Raw genomic sequence first — 6000 nt, 5'->3', positions numbered from 1 at the left:
GGGAGCTGAAAAGGTAGATGGGGAGAAGAGGGAAAAATGGGACTAAAGGAAAGTGTGGGTGTTAAAGAGGGGCTCTGGGTGTGGGGAGCCACAGGATGGCTCTGGGGCAGCAAGAGAAGTTGCAGAGAGTGGCAGTAGGTGCTGGGAGCTGGAGAGAACTGCAGGATAGCTAAAAGGAGCTGGGAAGCTGCAGGAGGTGTGTGTGTGGGTGGGGGGGGGGGGGGGGAGATTACAGAAGGTGCAAGGATGTGCAGGAAAGCCTGAAAACAGAGGGACAGGCAGCAGAAAAATCACAGGAAAAGCAGCAGGGACAGCAGGAAAGCAAGGCTCTCCTTCTGCTGAGAGGCAGCAGAAAAAGGGAGATGAGATTGGGAAACTAGCAGAAAGGGTGGGAACTGGAGCTGAGAAAGAGAGAGAGAATGAGGCTGGAATTTAAGAGAAGGAGGGACTGGGATTCAGTGAAACATGACCCAACTCAGGGTTGCAAATGACAGTGGTTTTATTGAACAGGGAAGATGGTGGCACAATGCCAAATTGGTTCCCTTGCACCCACACACACACAATGGCAGCAAGGGTTAGAGAGGCTTGGTGCAGGGGCTGAAGTCCAGGAGGAGAGTCCAGATTGTAGGACGAGGTATGCAGGTAATATCTACCTATCCAGACTGAAAGGGTTCTTTGTCCAGTAAATGTTGTCTAGAGGAGGGCGCCGGCAGGGCCTCTGGGGTGGATAGGTGACATGAAACTGGTCTGGTCTGGATGGAAATGGTGTTCCCACTGTGCATGGTGGCGTTCCCACTGCATCTGTCTTCACTGCCCCTCTTTATAGGGGCAGACCATGTGTGACCCTAGTGACAGGAGGCATGCTCAGACAAGGGTCAGCCCCTGGTGTACTGCGCATGTGTGCTCCATGCAGGGATGTGCAGTTTCAGGTGTCTGTAATGGTGAGAGTTGCTGGTTCTGCAGGGTCTTTTGTTTTTCAAATGCTGGTCTCGTCTCTGTTCCTGGGTGAGTTCCATGGTGCCTGGATGAATCAATGCAAGGTGATGGCCCAGTCATTACAGGCCATTCGGTAGAGGCCTGGTACCATTGTACTTTAATCATGCCCGTTCATAGGGAACCGATTTGCAAGGGAGGGGTACAATGAATCATATTGTTGCAACATGGGATGTCCAGGCAGAGGGCAGAAGATGGAGGCTTGACATATAAAATGGAAACTTGTCATGACTTTGGTTCACTTACAAACACAGGCCTAAACCATACAATATCCATATGAAACAATAGAAATCAATACAAAAATAATAATAATACAATATACAACAGTAAAAATCAATACAAGCCTAATAATAATACAGTATAAAACAGTGGATATCCAAAACCAAAAACTTGCTACCAAAATAAAAATGTTTAAAGCTTATCCTAAGTTTGAGCTCACTTATCTGTAGGTAGATATCACCTACACATTTCCTCCTCCAATTTGGACTCTCTCTCTCCCCTCCTGGACTTCATCCCCATGCATCAAGCCTCTTTAACCCCTGCTGTCATTGTGTGTGCGCACATGCACAGTGCGCAAAGGAACCAATAAGATATTGTGTCACCATCTCCCCTCTTCAATAAAACCACTGTCATTTGTAACCCTGAGTTGGGTTGTATTTTATTGAGCCCTAATCCCTTCCTCATCTTAAATTCCAATCTCTGTCTCTCTCTCAGCTTCCTCCCCGGCCCCCTTTTTCTGCCACTTCTCAGCTCCTCTCTGTCCCTTCTCTGTTCCCCTGCTGCAGCCTCTTTGCCCCATTGCTTTCTGCCATCTCTCAGTCCTGTTGCTGCCATCCACCACCTTCTTCCTGCATCTTTCCGCAGCCCTTCCTACCATTTCTGCTACTTCTAGCCTACTAGCCCCATTTCTGCTGTCCACTGCCTCCTTCCCATGTCTTTCTGCAGCTCTTCCTGCCACTTTTAGCCTCTCAGCCACACTCATTTCTGCCTCCCCCCATCTCTCTCTCTCCGCCTTCTGTTCCCAACCTTTCCTGCCCTTTTACCACTTTTCTCTGGCTTTCCCCCACACCCTCTCTAGCTACCCCTTCTCCCCCCACAGTCCTCTGGCCTGCCACCAACTTCTGCACAGCTCCTTTGGGCTGCCCCACAGGTTTCCCGGCAGCCAGAGCTCTTCTCCAGCACCTGGGACTGGGACCCTCCCCCCTATAGGTTCCTGAGCTCCCTGGAAGTCCTTCTCCAGCACCCCTGGTTCCCGGAGCCAGTCCCATTTCCTCCTCACCCTCTCTAACCTCCCCTACACCCTCTGTCCCAGTTTCCCTCTACCCACTTACCTTTTGGCTCCCGCTTTGGTCCCAGCCTCTGTGCCAACTTCTCTCCGGTATCATTCCCTTGTTCTGTAGGCTTTGGGTGTTGCCCTTTAATCAATTAAGGTCAATTAACCTAAAGTAACCTCCAAGCCTCAGTTCTTCAGCCCAGCTCTCCCTAGTCTACAGGTTCTAATCCTGGTTCCGGCAACTTTCACTCCCTACACTTCCACTTTCTTACCTTAACCTTTCCCCAGGTATCCCAAGTACACCAAGCACATACACATCACAACACCCAAGTTAGGAATTCACCTGTGTGTATGTGTAGGTGAGTGGTATGTATGTGAACTGATATACATATATATATCGCTGTGTGTATGATATATGAATTAGTGATCTCTCTGTGTGTATTGGGTGTGCAGGTATTGATAATTGATTCTGGTCTAATTTTTGATCTGTATAGTGTGTATAGGTGTTTGAACTGCTGACAGGTGTGCATATGCCTAAGCTGGTAATTGACTCTGTGTGTATGCACCTAATTGATTTCTGTGTTCATGTACGTGCAATTATATACTGACCCCTCCTGTCTAGCAGCACAATTGAGATCCTGAGAGTTGGCCTGACCCCACAGGGAAACAAATGCACATGTCCCTTTAACCCTCCAAGGTTACATTTATGCACTGCTTTGCAGAGCTTGACTAGAAAACAGGAAGAGGGAGAAAAGTTTGCATATATCAATAGTATAAGATGAAAAGCTTACACAACAGATGCAATGTTAGGTTACATTTCATTTTCCTACATGACTTAATATGCTTTTGAAAGTCCACTTTGTAGTCTTTCCATGTTGGAACACTACACTTCAAAATAAATATTAAGAGGAAGTATATAGATAACAATGCTGTTTTAAGTGTTAAATTATAACCCCTCAATGCATTTAGTTCAGACATTATGCCCTGCCTTACTCTTCATATGAACTGCCTAAAAGAAATATTGTACAAGAACTGTGCTCTTGTTTTTGTAAGGTTAGCACTACTTTGATCACATGGCAGAAAGGTAGGTAGCATTTTCTGTAAGAATACCCTTTTGAGTCCTAAGTCTTCTTCCTCTCATGTCTCTACACCACATTTGACCACTCTGTTATGCATGCTTATGCTAATACTCATTTATTGTACTTGTTGAGAGCTTTCATTGTACATGTGCCTTCAAGCAGCAGGCACTACACCAGGTGTTACACAGTTTGAGATTCTGTGCATATTCTCTAGATAGTCTGTTGCATAGTCTAAGTCCTAACTGCAAAACCATATATAGAAGTATGTTTAAGAGAATTCAATACAGTGTAATTTTAAGGCTAACAAGACACTCAAGCTAAATGGCAGTTGAACTCCTAAAATTAAGCAAATCTGACTTTATGGTGCTAGGAACTTCTGTTTCCTATCCTTGAGACCTTAATGATTTCTAGAATGAAAAGGAAGTTTTAGCAGTAAAAAGTAAACTAGAATGATGGTTCCGTGGTAGTACTTAATTCTGAAGCAAAGATAGGCAAATAAAATAGACCTTAAAATTAAGCCTAGTCTTTGCACAGTTTTTGGACTGATATATTTCTGTTAGAATTCTTTCTTTTTAGCAGGGAGAGGAGAAGCAAAAAGTTGGCAGGGGAGGGGAGGGGAGTGAATTCAGGTCCATCATTATAAAGGTGTTTTACCATTATACCTCATTTCCCTTTCCATACAAGAATAAAGAGCAAGAGTGGGAGTCACCCTCTGCTGATGCCACTGTGGCTGTCCCTGGTTCTGCCCCAGCCAGGGACTGTAGGAAGTAGCTGTGCAGGGAGCTGAGCTTGGCCAGGAAGTTTTCTCTTTCTGGGCCCTGCTTCCTACCTTCCCTTGCTCCCCTGTAGCTGCCCCCCACTGGCTGGGAGCATGAAGAAGGAATCTGTGCATTGATGCTGCTGTCCCCAGCTGAGTTCACAGGGCAGAACTGCTGCTGCTCCACTCTCCCCTGCCCTCCATTAGTTGGGGATGATGGCAGTAGAATGCAGGTTCCTTCTTCCCATACCTGCTCCCAGACAGTGGGAGACACCTGTAGGGGAGAGGTGGGAAAGGAGCAGGTACTTCAAGGAGGACCTTCTACATCACTGCCTCTGTCCCCTGCTAAGCCTGGCACTGCACAGCTGCCATCTGCTGCTAGAACAGGAGTGGCTCTGGGCCTTTCCCTGTGCCCAGATCAGCTGGGGACAGTAGTAGCAGCAGCAAAGGGAGCATCTGTATTGCTTCATCCCCCCTGCATTGGCACTTGCACATTGCCCTGCCTTTTGCTTATACAAGAATAATATTTAATGCTATAAGCACACTTCATGTATACCATTACATCTACATCCACATCCAAGCAGGGAAGGAACTATACCACTTTTGCTCTTATCAGGTTGTTAAAGAAGACAGTCACGAAAACAGAGAGAGAGAGCATCTTTGACTGGGTCTTATTCTATGCAGTGAGAGTTCCTCTGGCAGCCACAGAAAACATGTGAGCTTGATTCTTGCAGATATTGACTGATCATATGATTCAGTAATCCATAAGTTTAACAGCTACTGGAACAGGTTGTTCAATTTTGTTTCATCTATGCTTCTAACATCCTGCTGCAAACTGTTTGGATTCTTTATAAGAAAGTTTGCTTTACAGCTCAGCATGTTTATGCTGTTGTGTAAGCTTTTCATTTTATACTACTGATGTACTCAAGCTTTTCTTCCTCTTCCCCTTTTTTCTAGTTAAGCTCTGCAAGCAGTGCATAAAGTCATCAAAGGGAATACGAACACAAGTGTATGAAAGGTAGCAATTTTTTTTAACATTATCGTGAAATAATGCTTTAATTTTATGCAAAGAGACAGTAAGCAATTAACATTTAAAAGGATAATTAAATTCAACAATGGGGGGGAAATGCCATTTGCCACAGTAAAGTACCATAATGGTTCATCAAAACTGCTGCTGCCAGTTTCAAAGAATTGCTGGTTAACAAGGTCCTATCACAGGCCTTACGTTTGCGCCTTGGAACATAAGACATTTAATTGTTAATGAAGTACAATATCTAACAGTAGGTTAAGACAAATGGGATCGTATTAAGTTGTCCTTTAATTTTAAAGAAGCTACAAAATAAATGTGATGTCTCTACAGGCCCTTGTTAACCCTGGTTAAAGGGAGGTACACTGCAATCTGCTGAAGATGTGTAACAAACCAGACCCTAATCAGCCCCTTGCTGACTTATCCATCTTTTTAATTTACGCCTTAACCTACTCTTCATTAGAAGTGTTGAGAAATCCAATGATTTTATTGCTCAAGGAGAGAGAAAAAAATTCTCATAGAAGATCATTGGTAGCTGAGAGCAAAGCACTTGTTTAATAGAAAATTTTGTAACTGCTTAAAGGAAAAGAAACAAAAGATGGTTTGTGTCAACTAAGTCTTGTTTGTGTTTCCAGCAGATATATGTGTATGCTCTGCATGGAAATCCTACATGTTTGACTATGGATTATTTTCTGTAATGGTAACTTTGTGTATTTTTTAGCTGAATACCTTCATTAGTATGTAGGTTTGGGGAACTCCTTGCATCTCTGTACTGCTTGTTCATTTGTGTTATACTGTTTGGGATTAAAGAGTGTTTATACACGTGCTTTGGGGGGGTGGGGAGAAGGGGCACTCTAATTAAATTGCCTGG

Source organism: Crocodylus porosus, unplaced genomic scaffold (assembly GCF_001723895.1).
Source record: "Crocodylus porosus isolate Cpor-Errol unplaced genomic scaffold, CroPor_comp1, whole genome shotgun sequence".
Classification (NCBI taxonomy): Eukaryota; Metazoa; Chordata; order Crocodylia; family Crocodylidae; genus Crocodylus; species Crocodylus porosus.
This window is presented reverse-complemented; position numbering follows the sequence as displayed.